The 17021-nt window shown below is 42.5% G+C and overlaps 1 long non-coding RNA gene across 1 annotated transcript; it reads right to left on the bottom strand.

Annotated features, from left to right (window-relative positions):
• Positions 1–9601: 9601 nt before the first annotated feature.
• LOC135410260 (uncharacterized) lies at positions 9602–15062 on the bottom strand. Its single transcript, XR_010428588.1, has 2 exons — positions 14815–15062; positions 9602–9779 (listed from the first exon to the last, which is right to left on the bottom strand). It is a non-coding gene; the product is annotated as an uncharacterized LOC135410260 (long non-coding RNA).
• Positions 15063–17021: the final 1959 nt, after the last annotated feature.

Raw genomic sequence — 17021 nt, 5'->3', positions numbered from 1 at the left:
CAACCAAGAAACACATTTAATTTATAATGAGAAGGAATGATAAAATCTTGTTCGAAATATTTTTCAATAATATTAGACTGAATTTTCTAGAATATTGGATCATGGACACAGATAAAGTCTCTTAGACCTTCTTCCTGTAGAAATATTTCAATGCCACAAAATAAACCAACTCAAGTCTCATTTTTAAAGACAGAAACATGCAAATGATAAACCATAGTCAGCATGGAAGCTCAGTACACACCATGCTCTTCTCCAGTAAGGTCCACAGACATTATTATTACAATTCTGTTCCACATCTTTCTGACCAATTATTCTATTCATTATTACACTTATCATATAGCTCTATATACCAAGAGTTTAAAGAGCTGACTTTTTTTCTGTGTTACTACCTTGTTCAAATGGAGGGGGTCCTTTTCTCTTTTAAAAAGTGATGGGGATATTTTGCTTGTGATTAAGGCTCTGATCTTTAGTCTGGCTTTAACCATTTCTCATGGGCACAAAACTTTCAGGCACATTTTGCAATGTAATTATTTGTGTCTGCAATCTAGTTACTTAGATGTCTGAGTCCCTGATTGCATCCATAAGTCAGGGACTTGGACATTTAAGTGATCTAAATTGCACCTGTAACAATTTGCACCTAAAATGTCAAAAAAGGATATAGCAGATAGAAGAGTTCAGAAATGGGTGATGAGAATAATTAGGGACACAGAAAACCTCCAAAATGAAACAAAATGGAACAGAATTGGACTGTTTACGTAAGAGATGAGATGAATAAAAGAGGAAATGATCAAATGCAGAGGAAATAAGGAGTGTGACAGAAAAGATAGATGAGGCACTTTTACCCCCCCTTTTATCATAATGCAACTACAAAGAGACATTTCAAAAAAATTAAGCATGGAAGCTTGAAAATTTCCACAAAAAGAGACATACTTTCACGCAATTAACGTGTGAAAAACTCAACCACGTGACATAGTGAATCCAGCAGGAGTCAGGAGAAGGTTGGGTAGCACTTTGGACTGAGAAATGCTCAAAACATTTAAAAGGCAGCAAATTCAGAAAAAAACTAACTACCTTCCTGCTTCAAGGCTTTGATTTCATTTTTTTGTTTTGTTTTGGGTGGGAGTTTTTTCATTTTTTGCAATAATGAGAGCGCAGGGGGGATCATTTTTCAGAAGCAGATTAATTTAGATATTTCTGACACAGGTTTCCTTGCACCTTGGCCCTGAGGTACTTATTGCTGCCTCTGGTTTGTGGCTGGCAAGGTGGAGCTTCCAGAGAGAGACATGTCAGTTCAGCCACTCCCTCCTGGGAGCACACACAAAACCAGAAGCTCTTTAAGAAACTGTCACAGTAGGACTCAAGAGGGCTGCAGGCTGGAACCTTGCATCTTTTCTACCTGGGTAATAGCAAATGTGACTGAGAAGTTCATAGATTTCATAACAGACTAGGGAGTGTCATTACATATTTAAAGAACTAGAATGGGAATGAGTGCAGGGACTTATTTTTACAAGAAAATCTGCACATGAGACAGATTATTGGAAGAGCCATAAAATAGGATTGGCTTAAAACATGTGCTGTATTCCACAATCAAAGAGGAAAGTTATTACTTTATTCTCACATTGGTTTTATTTAATTAAAAAAAAAAATGTGAGACATACACATACACCCTCCCAGTATGGGTTAACAATTTTGTAACCCAAAGAAAAATACAAGGAAGAATTCAAGAAAACTTGTAGAGAAAGAGAGGTGGCTAGGACATTGAGAGGCACGCAAAAAAAAATACATTAAGTACTATCCCAATGCAGGTCACCAGTGTCTAAACCAGTAACCACACTCAGGTAGATCCTACTTTTCCAAGAAAACATGTTAACAAACCAGTGTGTTTTCATGGCCAACATTTTTTTTCTAAAAAATCGTTCATCTGTTCTGTGAGTTCCTCTGCTTCAAAGCGAGAGCTTACCTAAGCTGGTATGCCCTTCCACACAGTTTAATTAGATGGTACAGCTGTGTTAGGTCTTCAGCACAACAGAAGGAGAGCCATGCATCAAAAAACAGATGTAACGTGGGAGTTAGGACATTTCCTGAGCTACAGGAGATGTGGGTTGAAGTCCCATCTGGAAATCAGTCAGGATGCAGACTTGGAAAATAGTCTTTCCCAGTCTTCGAGGAGCTCCCTAGAGAGCCATAAGAGAAATTACTTATTGAGTGTCTTTTTCACCGCCATCTCTGGAGGTATTTAAAAGACACAAAGATGGGGTACTCAGGGATATATCAGAGATGTGATGCTTAGAGAATGATTTAGTGGTGGACCTGTCAGTGTCAGCTTTACAGTTGGACTCAATGATATTAAGGGTTTATTCTAATCTAAATGGTTCTATGATCCTAAGACATGGTTCCAGGCTTGACTACCAGAAAAAATAGGACCTAAAGCCAGGCTACTTTCTTGACCACCTTGGCCTACCTGGTTTTTCAGTTAGTCTTGCAGTTTCAGCAATATTTCTTGGGCATACCTAGTCTTCCCCTTGTATCACAGACAGGTTCTGGAGATTTTAATCAGGTCTATAAAATCTAGGGAGCTCCAATGCACTAAAAACACGTTGCCTGGATAGAAAATTGTATTGCATGTGCTGGTGCAAATGTAGAGAAAACCACAACATTGGATATTTAGAAAACATAATGCAGGTGAGTAGAGGACTAACTCCAGTTCCCAGCTAATTACAGTCAAAGTCTTTCTGTAGCCATCCATGACCGTGGAACAGGATTCAATAGAGCAACATGAGGTTTAAGAAGTTATGATAAGAGAAGACAAAGATGTCCCTTTGGCTGAAGGAGTGAGGGAAATAATTATAGAATAGGAAACAAATAAACCAAGCAGAATTAGAGGAGAGATTCAAAGAGCTGAACTACACAATCAGAGCAGTAGATAAAGTAAGTGATTTTGACAGATCCAGGGTCAAGGAAGAGGGAAGAAAGAAAGCAGATTAAAAGTCATTGCAGTGTTCAACTTCAGCTGAGACAATGGTGGCATGACTACACACTTTAGATTCTGGAATAAAGAGTTTAGACAGTATCAGAGATGTAAAGACAACGAGCAGATTTTGGCTACTCTTCAGATTTCATAGACAAGGAGACTTAATATGCAATATTTACTTCTGACTTCTTCCCCTTTGTGTGAGTGAATAGGTGTCAGATTGTTTGGTCAGCTTAAACTTCTTTGAAACTGAAGGGCCTAATTGACAACTTTCATTTAAAGGCAAGTGTAAGAACCCAGGATGGTCCTTTTGTCTGCTGAGTTGTTGAATCAATAATCAAGCACTGACAATATGTGCCACAGTCCAAACAAAGGGGTGCTTCCAAGGCTGAGGAATTTGTTCGGATTCTGGGGAGGTTTGAAAGTCTGTGAAACAGAAAAGAAAGCACAGTTGTTACAGCAACCTGCAAGGAAACACTAGACACAGCCTAGATATGCAGATCTCAGAAAAATTGGGAGAGAAAATATTCTCAGCTGATTGATGGTTAAAGGGCACTTGGATTTGAAAGCAACAAAAGTGTCTAAAAACTGTTTGAGAGAAGGACAACATTTGAGTTAGTCATCCCAGGTCAAAACTGTTCCAGGGTCCACTTTCTAAATTTAACAGCACAATCAAGCTCTAGTGTCAGGAATGCTCCCGGTACTACCCCAAATCTTAGAGTAGATGTACCCACTCTGACCCTGAGGCCAGGCTGCAGCTTCAGGCTGAATTTGAGGTAGGCAGGGAGAGGGGCAGTTTCCCTCCTGGTATTTTGATATGTTGGAAGGCAAGTGCCCAAAGTACCCATCTCTTCTCATACTCTCCCACTGGCTGTACAGAAACATAACTGTTTCCCAGATGAAGGCAAGGCAAAGTGAAGAGGACTGTGTAATGTGCTGGATGCTGTAACTGCTTGTTACATTACAGTATGCTTAGGCAGTATCAAAGGTACTCAGCTGAGCAAAAATTATGTATTAAGGAGATTTCAACATCCATCAGTTTTCCAAGCCTCACCATCGGGGTATATTTTTCCTCTTTTGACCAGACTTCAACTAGTACAGCTACAAGAAAACACCTGTTTTCTATCTGGGCCCCACCACTGTGAAAGAGTTAAAACCTTTCTTTTTTGTCATCTATACATTCTTTCGGCCTTCTCTACTCTATTTTTCCTTTCCTATGAATTCACAGACCACTTTTATTTTGTAAGCACTTGTTTTTTTCCTTATGAAGTGTTTTTGGAAAATATTACCTCCTGCTCTCTCTTCATCTATTCTTTTATGTTTGTTCCTACTTAATGTTCAATGGCCAACACCAGGTAAATACAATATAGACATTTATAGCTAAGCTTGTAATCTATAGCCCCTTGTAAAAAATTTTTTCAAGTTACAAACTACCTCATCCTAATGTAGCAGCTGAAAACGGCCAAGATGAATCACATCCAAGAAGTATCTTACTGTGGAAGAGTTTTGGAAAATAGGCTTTTTTTTTTCCTTGTTAAGGAGTGAGCAGCCCAGACAGTTTCTCACTGAAAATGTGACAGAGAGCAACCAGTCTTAAGCCAGGTCTTTGTTAGGCTAGGGAAACAAGTCTTGAAAATCTCAATGGGAAGAAATATGTCAAAACCAGAATTTATTTCTTTGTCTCATTCAAAATGAAAACAGATAACTCAAAAATGTCCACCTTTCAAAATAAAACAAAACCACATGACATGATTCAACTCCGGGCAGATCAAGTTCTTCCTCAGGAGTTATGTTTTAGAGAGGTCAAGAAAAACATTAGACATATGAGGCCTTCATACCCTCTTTGTATTGAAAAAAAAGTACATTTTTTCCAACTTCTTTGATTTTTTGCTTTAATTTTCATTTCTTTCTTGAAAACTTTCAGAGAGAAAAAGACAGTAAGCAAAAAGCTGGTTCACAGCATGAATTTTGGTTTTACTCACTTCTATATATGTTGGTTCAGCGGACTTACATTACATGGAGTAAGCATTTAAGATAGCTGCACACGGATTGTGTTTGTCATAGCCTCCATCTCACATTCACTTACAGAGATTTTTGAACATGCCTAATAAATGTAAGGTCACAGTAGCTAATCATGTTTCTGTTGAAGTCAGGGGGTTGTTCCCAGGATCACTGGGACAACATGGAGAGGTTGAAAGCCTACTTTTTGAGATCTTGCAAGACAGTTATCTGAGAGGGTTAAATGCAAATACCACTCATCTATCAAGAAAGACACAATTACCTGTTCAATCATATCATGTCTTAAATGGGAGAATTTCTAAAAACAGAGTCAATCAAGAAAAAGCAATGGCTGCAGGAAGTTGTTCCTCCAATAAGGAAACTGAGTAGCAAATTAACAGGTCAGACAGACCTTTTATTGGGAGTCAAACCTTTCTGTTTAACTACATTAATTTTTCCTTATTTAAGTTTCTCAACTGTTGTTTTTAATGTGAAAATACAACTATGAATCTGTGTTGCTTTCAATGAGGGTGTGAAATAATGCAAGAGAAGTTAAAGAGGAGTTTATGTTGCAAAAATATTTCTGTTACAGAGTTAATTTCATATCATTTTATTCTTCTCAAACTTATAATTTTCTAGTGCTCATACATTTTTATGGCCAGAAGTGATTGTTAGCATCATCTAGTCTGACATGCAGCATAGCAAGGGCCAGAGAAGTTCATCCAGTAATTCCTGCATTGATCCCAACAATTTACATTTGGATTAGAGTATATCTTCTACAAAGACAACCAGTCTTCATTTAAAAAACTTAAAAGCAATGAAAAAAAAATTCTGTTACACCTCCTGGCAATATGCCTGAGTAGTTAATTAAATGTTAAAAATCCACAACTTATTTCCAATGCGAATTGCATTTTGCGTTAACCTTAGCCACTGGTAATCTTTGCCACAGTAGAGAAGCCTCCAGTTGTCCTCACATTTCCCTCTGCCAAGGAGCTAAGCGCCTGCCAGTTGGGGGATTTCCTGTCAAATATTTTTTCACTCAAAGGTGTTGATTCATTAGAGAACTACACAAGACTCATGGGCCAAGTCCCATCCCTGCAATACTCCAAACTGAGAGCTGACCCCTGCCACTCTCCACAACTGAAAGTACACCCAGTGGGAGCATTCAGCAGAAAGGATGCTAGCTCAGCTCCATAAACTGGGCTATCTCTTACAGAGTAATCATATCTCCAAGCTCACCTGAGGCCCAAGCACACAGAGAAGCCTTCCTGGCTGTCCCAGAGAGCTGCCTTATGGTTATTAGCTCCTGACGATGCAGATGCAACCAGAGCATTAACAGATGCTAACCCCAAGGATAAACACTGAGGGGGACGGAAAAGGTGACCATAACCAGATAATGAATCTGTGGATTAGAAGGCCATCACACAGACCCAGTGTCCTTCCTGAAAAAAAAGGCTCAGAGGTAAGTAGGAACTTGAAGCCACATTTGCTATTTACAGCTGAAAAATAATTGGGTACTTACAAGCCAAACACTCAGAAAATCAACTTTCACCCATTCCATCTTCGCATCCTTGTTTAATATATGGGTATTTCATCTATAAAATTATTTTAGACGCTTGCAAAGTGGCCCTAATGTAACCGTCATTGCTCATCCTCCCTCCCCACCACTCTTCTTCGAAGCCTGCTGTGCTACTGTCATGCTATTAACATTCCTCCAAAGTCACTGAAATGCTAGGATGTACCTGATGCATTCAGAAACCCAGCAGGTGCCTTCTGCAGGTACTGTGTGTCCAGGCAATGCCAGGAAGCAGTCATAAAGTTAACACAGTAGTAAGCTATGTAATTTTTAGATAACAGCTACTTACATAAGTACAGAAATTGCTACATTTTATATATACACGTTGCACACATTCCAATTATGGACCAAGACCCAGTGCATGCAAATAATTAGTATTTAGGAGCAATACATTATTTCTTTCCCCTGCATGCCACTCTGTGATCTGAAAATAACCGAAAAGTTACTTTGCATGTGTCAGTACAATTTCCCCTCGGTCCCAGAAGCTTCTGGAGCATCAAAGTAATGTCACAAGGGCCTAATAATTGTGTCCAGGGAGCTTCCCATACAGTTTTCATCTTTTATTATATTATTTTAGCTTATTTTAGACATAAGTATCATTTGGCAAATTGCATCTAGAATACATGTGGAGGCTAAAGCGCAAAAACACACTCTTGTTCCTCATGGCAGCCCCAGGTGCGAGATATTATCCTTTAATGCCATGGAAAGGCTCCAGCTACCTGACACAAGGACAGGGCACAGCGACGCTGATTGCGCACTCTTACTGTTTTGGCGTTTTGTTTTGGTTTGGTTTTTTGCAACACTGGTGCGTTTCCGTTGCAAATGGCGACATTTTAATACCCGAAATGCGTGAGGGCGGTCGGCGCTGGGAAAGCGAGGTTCGCCCCGCTCGGCTCCCCGAGGGACGGGCTGAGGCTCCCGTGGGGCACCGCCGGCTCCCAGCCGAGGCACCGGCTTCCGAGGGCCGACCGGCCGGGGGAGATGCACCCCACAGTGGCCCGGGGACAGCGGGAGACCCAGCCCTGCCCTTCCCAAAGCTCCGAGGCCCGGGCGGGGCCGGGGGGCCGGAGCCGGCGGCGGGCGGAGCACGGCCGGGAATGGCCGCCGGGGGGCAGCGCGAGATCGTCCAAGCGCCGCAGCCATCTCGGCGGGCCCCGCTCCCTCCCGCACAGCCCGGCTCTCTCCCGCACAGCCCGGCTCCCTCCCGCACAGCCCGGCTCCCTCCCGCACAGCCCGGCTCTCTCTCGCACAGCCCCGGCTCCCTCCCGCACTGCCGGGCTCCCTCCCGCACCGCCCCGGTTCCTTCCCGCACCGCCCTGCCCGGCTCCTTCCCGCAGCGCCCGGCTCCTTTCCGCACCCGTCCCCATGCGTGCCCGCCCCGGGCAGGCTGCTGCCCCTTCTCCCAGGCAACCAGCGACAGAACGAGGGGACACGGTCTTAAGCTGCGCCAGGGCTTAGTTTGGACATTAGGATGAAACGCTTCACAGAAAGGGTGGTTAGACATTGGAATGGGCTGCCCAGGGAGGTGGTGGAGTCACCATCCCTGGAGGTGTTTCAGGAAAGACTGGACGTGGCGCTGAGTGCTGTGGTCTGGTTGACAAGGTGGTGTTCGGTCGTAGGTTGGGCTCGGTGATCTCTGAGGTCTTTTCCAACCTGATCGATTCCGTGATTCCGCCCCCGCGGGGCGAGGCCCGGCGGGAAGAGGCTCGGGTTCCCTCTCCCTCTGCCCGCCCGGAGCGAAACCCGAGTGCCCCCGAGCGTGAGGCCGCGCGGGGTGTTTATTTAAGGAGATTTCACACAGGAGCCGCTGATCAAAGCTAATGCAAAATAAATGTCTCCCTTTGATAGCCTGATTCCTCGAAGCCCTTGACACTGGGAATTGGGATTTCCCCGTGCCATTAGCACTTAGCAGTAGGCCCCAGCCCAGCCAAGAACAAGGGATTAAAAGGTATTTGTCTAAACTAATTTCTCTCTCTATACCGGGTCTATAGAGACTGGTGTTACTCTGCTGGAATTGTGCAACACGGCTAATTGGCTACAAATTTAACAGTGGCAGGGCTCCCACCGCGGGCTGCCGCGTATTCATTACCCCTGTTCTCCCTTTACATGCGCCGGCACGGGGTACCTGGACTGCCCCTGACCCAGGGAAAGGACCTCCTGGACGTGGATCTGGGAAAGATGAGAGGCCTGCGTGCATCTGACCAAGGGGAAGACTTGGAGTCGTTAAGGGTACACAGATGCATTTTTGTTTTATTTTTTAGGTTAGTCAAAAAGCACCAGGGTTGCTAGAATAGTCCTGAACTAAGGCAGAAATTCAGGGAAAGATGGCTGCCTCAAGTCAGTGGAGAGTGATTCGGTGACAACCAGGGTTTTATTCCTCTACCCTAAAAAGTACCCCCTCACCCACAGTAGCACCATTAGATTATTGCTTCTTTTGGAGCAGGGTTCTCCCAGCAAAACTGTTCAGTAAGCCCAGATGAATTTCTACACTCCCAAAGGCTCTGATGGAAATCTGAATAGCCATATGTGTCAGGCAGGACTTATGCCTTTCAGAGCTAACTTCTCAAAAAGAAGCACTGCATTGCTGTTGCCTTGAACAGAAAGGTTATCCTGGAGTTGTGATCTAATCCATCTCAGCTGGTACAAGCAAACAAAAAACTAAAATAAAAGTTCCCCAGTGCCAGTTTGGATTTCTGTGTCATGTAACACTTTCAAACACTAGATTCACAAAACAGGTTACTATTCTACCTGAGTCATTTCAGTTTTCATCATCCAAGTTCGAAGGCAGAACTCATGGCCTGTGATTTATCTGTTAAGTTCATCATTTTATAATACTTCACCTATACCATTTACCTGTGAAACTCTAGCAGCATCTTACAGAGCCAGGCCAAACTATGGGACACTATTGCAAGAGTGGTTGTTTAAAAAGCTTTGCAATGCTGTTGAACCCCAGCATGTGCTGTTGGGCACAGTTACCTTTGTACATTGAGAAAAGCCCATGAAAATTCACAGAATGAAATTCCAGCTTTAGTGAGGTAGGTGGGAGATACTCAGAATTTCAACAGGGCCAGAGTTTTACTGGAGGAGGACACAGAGCTTCGTCCGGTCAGTAGGTTGCTCTAAACAGCCACAGGAACCAAAATGAGGTTGGCAATGTTTCCACTCCTCTTCCTTACGTACACACTGATGAAAAGTTAACAAGTAGTGTCTGTTGATGTGGAATACACCACGGTCCTGCAAAACCAGAAAGATGGCATCAATTTTAATCTCAGTCTACAAGATAACAGTAAGATGCAGGCCAAGAATCAAATTAACAGCATCAGTCCACGACCACAGAGGATTATTTCTGTTAAAAATCTAACATCTAAGGTGGCGTTGATGAAACCTTTCATGCTACGTCTCTCTCACAGCTTTAACCAGAGTGCTTTCTGAGATGTGGATAGAGAATATCACAAAGTCAGTAAGAACACTTTCAACATGAGGTAACACTGCCATACAGAAGAAGGTGGCAGAAAATAAGATGAAGATTACTCAAGGTGCTCCACTTCTTTACAAGATATAACTAAAATATCGTTATGGCTTACCAGGAGCAGAGGTTGTCTGCCAAGGCAGTAAGTACTCCTGATAACTTCATCCAGCAGCCAGAGGCCAAGCTGCCTCGCCCCCTCTCATTAAGGGAGAAGTGCCCCATTCAATGAGGCACTTCAACAGTGGTCTACCTTTGAACGTGCAAATACCCCCATTAAATCTGGTGGATCAGGGCCAAAACTAATTAATTTAGTGATGCTTTGCATCAAAATCTCACTTGTACTACATAGCACTCACAATCAGAAAGGCAGGGGATTAATTAAACTAACTATTTAGAAAGCTGAGCAGGTTAGGACTGGGTTAGGACTAAAGAGCATAATGATATCCTTAGTGGAAGCCAGAAAAGCAAATGACCCCTGTGAAACTGATAGGAATTTGCTGAGGATTTTTTTCTGTTTAGTTTTTTTGTGAGATAGATGAATTGGGACTGGCAAGCCAACCAATTTTTGGTCCAAGAGGCTATGCACTTTTATTTAGATTACTTCTTTCAACCTGTCCCTACCAACCAGGCTCAACCCAAACTGTATCATGATCACCAGCTTCATAGTACTTCCAGGTATCAAAACAGGCCATAAAAAGCTTCTATGTTCTATGGCTTGGGATTAGCAAAAAAAAAAAAAAAAAAAAAAAAAAGAGAGAGAGAAAGAAAGAAGGAGGAAAGAAAAAAAGCAAACTACTGTAGATTTTCAGACATGTCTTAAATGTGAACCTAGATGCATTCAGACCGTGGCTTCACTATACCTAGCTTAGCAAGCAGGCTGGACAAAAAGATATGGGCTTGATAATACCCTGTACTGCGGTGGAAAAATCAGATTCTGATCAGTTACACATACTAACAGAACAAGAAAAAAAAATCAATCAAGTGAAGTTACTGGAACAATAATTGAGAAAGTAAAACAGTAATTGCAGGACTGCAGGCCCTTTGGCTGAGCCTAATTCTCTAAGGCTTCTTGGAGTCTATCAGAAGCTCCATCACTCGGCTGATGTCAATTGAAGGGTACCAGTCTGCATCTGCTGAGGATGTGGCCTTTAAACTCACCCGGCTTGGGTCAGCAACCGAGTGGTCTCTTACAACCTTTCCGCAACACTGCAAAATCTTTAATGGTTTGGCACTGCTCAAAATCATTCCATTTTGTAAGAGGAAAGTAAGTGGTATTTTTTTCACGTGCCTGGGAGGACCCTTCTCTTCCAGCTGATTAAGGAGGAAACACTGTCACAACCTCATTTCTTCTAATACGACAGGCAGTAATGAATGGCTGAGGTGACTGTGATCTTTGCATCCTATGGTCATTCTATTTCCTGTAGGTGTTTCCTGTGACTGTAGGAAATTATGGGCATGTCGTGATTTAGGAATGGTATTCCCCAATTTAGTGTTCCCACTGAAACACCCCAGGCCACACACTGCTCGCTCGCTTCCCTCTCACCCCCCCTCACCCCTGCAGTGGGACGGAGAGGAGAATTGGGGGCACAAAAGGATGAAGATCACAGGTTGAGATAAGAGCAATTTACCAGAAACAGCAATGAAATAAGGAAACAAACAGTAACAATACTAATAACGGAGTGTACAAGGCAGGTGAACAATTCACAAGCAATTGCTCACCACCTGGAACCTGGTGCCACCCAACTGCACACCCCACACATCATCAGGAAAATGCCACCACCCTCTGTCCCCCCTGCACATGGAACCAGGACAGGGCAAGGCAATGAAAGACATGTGCCAGACAATGATAAACACTCCTGAGTCAGAGCAACATGAAACCAGCATGCCCATGTCTGCTGTTTATTACCACATATGTGTTTATGTAAGGTTCTGTTCTCTGTCAAGTGGCAGTCAAGGACTGAACAACTGTAGGCTTGGATTATTTTTTCCCATCAGGAAACACATCTTGTATGTATATGAAGAATGTTATACACAAATACATTTTCTGGATCCATTTGCAAAAAAAAAAAAAAAAAGAAACCAAGAGACTTATCGGCATCTTTGCAAAAACAAATCTAATTTCCTTTTAATTTTAAAACATAATAAACAGTCCTTTGTTCAGACAGATGAGTCTCTCTGAAACAACTATGCACAGTCCTATTTATGAAGTTATAGAGTTTGATAAACCTCCAGTAGAAAACAAAACAAACTGAACACAGGTTTCTGACATTACACTCAGGAAATGACTACCTTTGCAAACATAACGTCTCCATGCCTAAGCCCTCAGTTCCAACAGTCATGTACGTTCATGCATGGAATAACCTGTAAGAACACTGACATGCCAGAATGTTTGCAGGATCACTGCCTGTGAAAGGTTATTCACAGACAGTCTCAGGCAAAATCACGCCCTCAGAGTTATTACAACCCTGCCAAAGCCATGGAAAGCCAACACTTTTCTACTGTGTGAGGAACAATAGAGCTATTCTGGACAAGATTTATTCTGAATAGTTGAGGTTGAGGATAGTCATAATTTTCTTTTCAGAGCTCCAAAAGCTGCTGTGTCTGACCATGGAGATTGCCACAGGACATATCGACCCACCAGAAAAACTGAAAGCAGAGGCTGAAGGTAAAACCATGAGCTTTCCCTTCTGTATTCCACATTCCACACACTCCCATGGCTTGTACATGTTTCCTTTGCCACAGATTACAAAAATGAATCCTGAAATCATTGGATTTACAAGCCAGCAAAACACTTGATACTGCACTGTAGTCACAGCGGCTTTGTGTTCTATGTCCTAGGCAGTGACTGTGCCTCTGGGCTGTAGAACCCACTGTGAAGGTCTGTAGGAGGGCACATGCCTGGGGAGAGGGAATCACAAACCATTATCACTGATAACTCCATCGCACCTCAACATGCTCTGATGAAGGCTTTGTTTTCCCCTTCTGGGTATTACCAGCCAAAGGAACGTGGACCCAAATTGTCAGCTGCACTTCAAGGTGGCACAGACCCTAGAACAAGGACCTCTCTGGGTAGATTCTCACCTAATTCCTCCTCAGAGAGGAATTAGAGCTATTTTAGGCAAAACAAAAGCTCTTGGATTCTTAACCAAGCTCATTCTCCAGGTGACATGATGCACCTTTCTCCCTGGCATACACATCTACATTGATATTCCCCAGTTCCCTGCCTGCAGCTCTCTGTAAACCCTCTTTCATCTACTGCCAGGCACTGCAAACTTACCTTCTCTGACAGCCCAATGCAAGGAGCCTGCTGCCCTGTGCCCAATTTAAGGAGCAAGACTTAAAAATAAAAAATAAAAGGTCACCATGAACCTATATTAAAAATACCTCTCTCACACATGGTGTGCCAGTGTTGCCCATCAGTAACACCAGCACTGCACAGATGATCAGTGACAGCACAGGAGCACACATTAGTCCAAAGAATAAGAAACTGGCCTTGGAGAAGTGTCAAGACATTGGAAAAATAAAGCAATTTGAATTCATTGCTAGTAAATAAATCAGTATTGCTTCAAGCTTTGGGTATAATCTAATCAATATACCTACCTCCTTACTGCTGAGGCGTCATCCTGAGATTTACACATCAAAAAATCTGGCAAAACATACTAGAATAAGAGACAAACTCAGGAAGCATGGACTGGATGAGTGGACAGTGAGGGGGATTGAGAACTGGCTGAATGGCCGACACAAGGTCTAGTTGGAGGCCATACCTGAGCAGTGGACTCCAATTGCAGTGAGATTTTCTCTGAGATCAAGGCACTTAAAATACCACTTTTTAATGTGTTTAGAGTTTATCATGTTTAGGGTGAAATCCCAAATGCAGATGACACAATAATTGCAGACACCTGCCAGCACAAGGTAGCTGCCTGGCACAAATACATGTTGAGTCCTTTGAAAGGAACAGGGCTGTATCCATTCCACATGATAACATAATCAGGGACATACAATATCATTGAAAACTGTTTACACCGTCAGTAATAACCCTGGAAGAAAGAGTTTTTGAGCTGCTTTTTATTGACATTCACCTCATTCTAGAGATCAGCAAAAATGAGGGTAGTTGATACAGCCAGCCACAGAGATTTTTGTTTTTCTCTAAATAAGTCTGAATAAACAATAAAAGGTTAAATGCTATTTTTTCAAAGCCTGAAACACAGGCAAACAAATTGAGGGTAGAGAACTCAATTATATCAAGCAGAAGCTCCTGGCAGTTACACTCAGCAGAGCTGAATAATTTTCAATTACTCTGGGAGAAGAGGTCAACAAAATATGTTCCCCAATCTGTACATTCCTAAACCTAGACCTCCTAATGTTACGAGTGCCCTTTGTCAGAGTTTCTTTTTTCACAGAAAGCACCCTTTTCCCTACTTTGATATATCAAGTTCTTTTTTTAATATAAATATGTGCATGCCACAGAGAAAGCATTTGAATCCCCACTCTTCAAAAGCCAACCTTCCACTCTGCAGTAGCCAAGCATTCTGCCAGAGAGATGCTACAACATGACAGGTGCTGCTGTAAATATATCTCTGACCCAGAGTGCTGAGGATGTTAACCCACAAAAACAAAGAAATGGGCCCAGTCCCAGGGTGACCTTTGTCAGTGTCTGAGCTTCTCAGCTGTGTCAGCACATCTCAGCCAAGGCAGAGGGTTTTCCCCAGTAGGGACTGCAGAGTCTCAGCAGGGCTGGCCAGAAGAAAAATCTCTAGAACATGGTTTTGGGTGCAGCATACTAATTTTGTCATATCTTACCGGCTTTGACACTTTGTCTCTGCTGCCATCATTTTGCTACACTTCTAGCTTCAGAGTTTCTTGCTGTAATTTTTCCTTGGTTTTTCTCTCAGCAGAGTTTTGGGCTGGGGGGAGGGTTTATGTGATTTTTTTTGTTTCCAAGAGGCAACAGGAATGGAGTTACATTTTACGTCACAAAGCTTCTCCATCACCACATAAAGAGAAAGACAACTTCTGCTTTGATGTTTATCACAGACTCATATATATAACAAACAACATATACAGGCAGGATGGTAAAATTTCTAGCATATGGAATGAACAAGGAAATTTCCTATGTACTTCTGTTTTCACATACAGCAGCACCTAAGTGTGGCAATTATGCTATCAGGAAAGATGCTCAAATGTTTTTTTCTCCATTAGGACTTTACCCTACTATCTGGTCTAAACGGTGCAGTGAATCCCAACAGAAGGAGCTTTTATGATGATAGTGTCATTTTTGCATCAAATACAAGCTGATGATCTTCAGTGGAAGGAGAAAGCCATTAAAAATTGAGTAACCAATTTTTTAGTCAGAAAAGAGTCATTTTATTTAAAACCTTTATGCAAGAGAGGCAATCCATTTATCCTCAAATACCTACCCATAAAGTTGCTAGTAAATGTAGAGAGAAGGCAAAAGAAGAAAAATAAACCTATTTCCTTATTTCCCACACAACGTGCAAAAACTGTCCACTATGTATAAAAGAGGGTTTGAACTGGCCAGGAATTAAATGGCTCCTGGACAGAAAAATTCCCTCACTCTTTTTTTAAGTCCTTCCTTGGAGGTCTGCAATTGTTGTTAACTTCTCGGTGGGTGAATTTTTTCTTTCTAAGGCTGGCTTATATTTCATAGAACCCAGCCCAGGCTGGACCTCAAAAGATCATCTGGTGACATCTTATGAGAATCAGTCTCTTATGAGAATCACTAAGAGCCTTGCTGCAGGATGATGGACCCCATTTGGAGGCTTTGACTTTGTAAGAAAAAAGCAAAAAGCAAGATAATGGTATAGGCTTAAAAAAACTTGCAAGTTTTGTTAGACGTAGTGTGTACCACTAACAACTCAGTACACCCTTGTATTTTAAGAGAACTTAAACACTGCTGAGTTGCTCCCATCACCTCATTTTTATAATGTGGAAGAATATAGTTCCAGATGTAAGAAAAAGCAGTGATAAGAAAATGGCTATTATGTCATCCCAATCTCTCAGTTGCTTCCTAATTGCACTTTGGTATCCTGCTCCACTGCTCACTCTCATAGCACATTCCACTGTAAGGTTGCCCTGATGTTGCTGTCTCCAGTACCTAAAAAACAACCATGCTTTTAAGGTGGGTGGCCTACAGATTCCACAAAGAGAGTCTCAAATACTTCATCCGCTGGCAGGGTATTCTTCAGTGTGCACATCTCACATAGGTACTGCATTACTGCAATATTTGGGAACTAAAAGCAAGCAAAGAAAGAAGTCAGTAGCCTACTCCTACAAAGCCTCTTTTGGGCCACTCCAGCCTCCACTCCAGCTCTGCTCTTTGCACCCCTGTGCGGCAGAGAAAGCTCCTGCATGAATCTCAACCCCCTTCCACTTAGAGGAAAGGGGAAACCAAAGGTGAGGTTACTGTACTGTTTCCTGCCTCAATTTTCTGCTGTACTGCTGCAGTTTTGCAAGCTCAGGAACATGCTTGGAGCCTAACATGGAAGGCACATCCTCAGTACTGTTTCTGAAAGGGAGGGAAATAGCAGAGGGGGTTGTGACTTTTGGGCCTGCAGCTCCAGCCACTGTCATCTACCTGCTGGTATTTCATGGGTTTTAATACTGTCCTTTACACTTTGAAGGACCCCTGATAATCACCCACAAAGCGATCTCACCATTCTCCTTCAAATCCCTTTTTTCCACTCTCCTGCAAAACATAGACAAATTTGGGGTGATTGTTGTGCTGCAACCTACTGCACTGACCAGCATCATCAGAGTGCTACAGGTGTTCCCTGCTCAAGGGGTTGAGTTGCAAAACATTGTAAGCATTTTGGCATAGGAGATCCCCTTGCCTTGTTTCTCAGTGGGTCCTGTACAAAGGTATCCAGGTCCATGTCTAGGCTCCAAGTGCCATGCTAATAAAAAGCAAAAGAAGATGATTTCCTGAGCTATGTATGTATGCATCCTTCAGCAAAAAAATTTCAGGTCAAATATAAGCAATAAACTCT

This window comes from Pseudopipra pipra, chromosome 2, assembly GCF_036250125.1.
Source record: "Pseudopipra pipra isolate bDixPip1 chromosome 2, bDixPip1.hap1, whole genome shotgun sequence".
Lineage (NCBI taxonomy): Eukaryota > Metazoa > Chordata > Aves > Passeriformes > Pipridae > Pseudopipra > Pseudopipra pipra.
The sequence above is the reverse complement of the archived record's forward strand: the minus strand, read 5'-3'. Positions and strand labels throughout refer to the sequence as shown.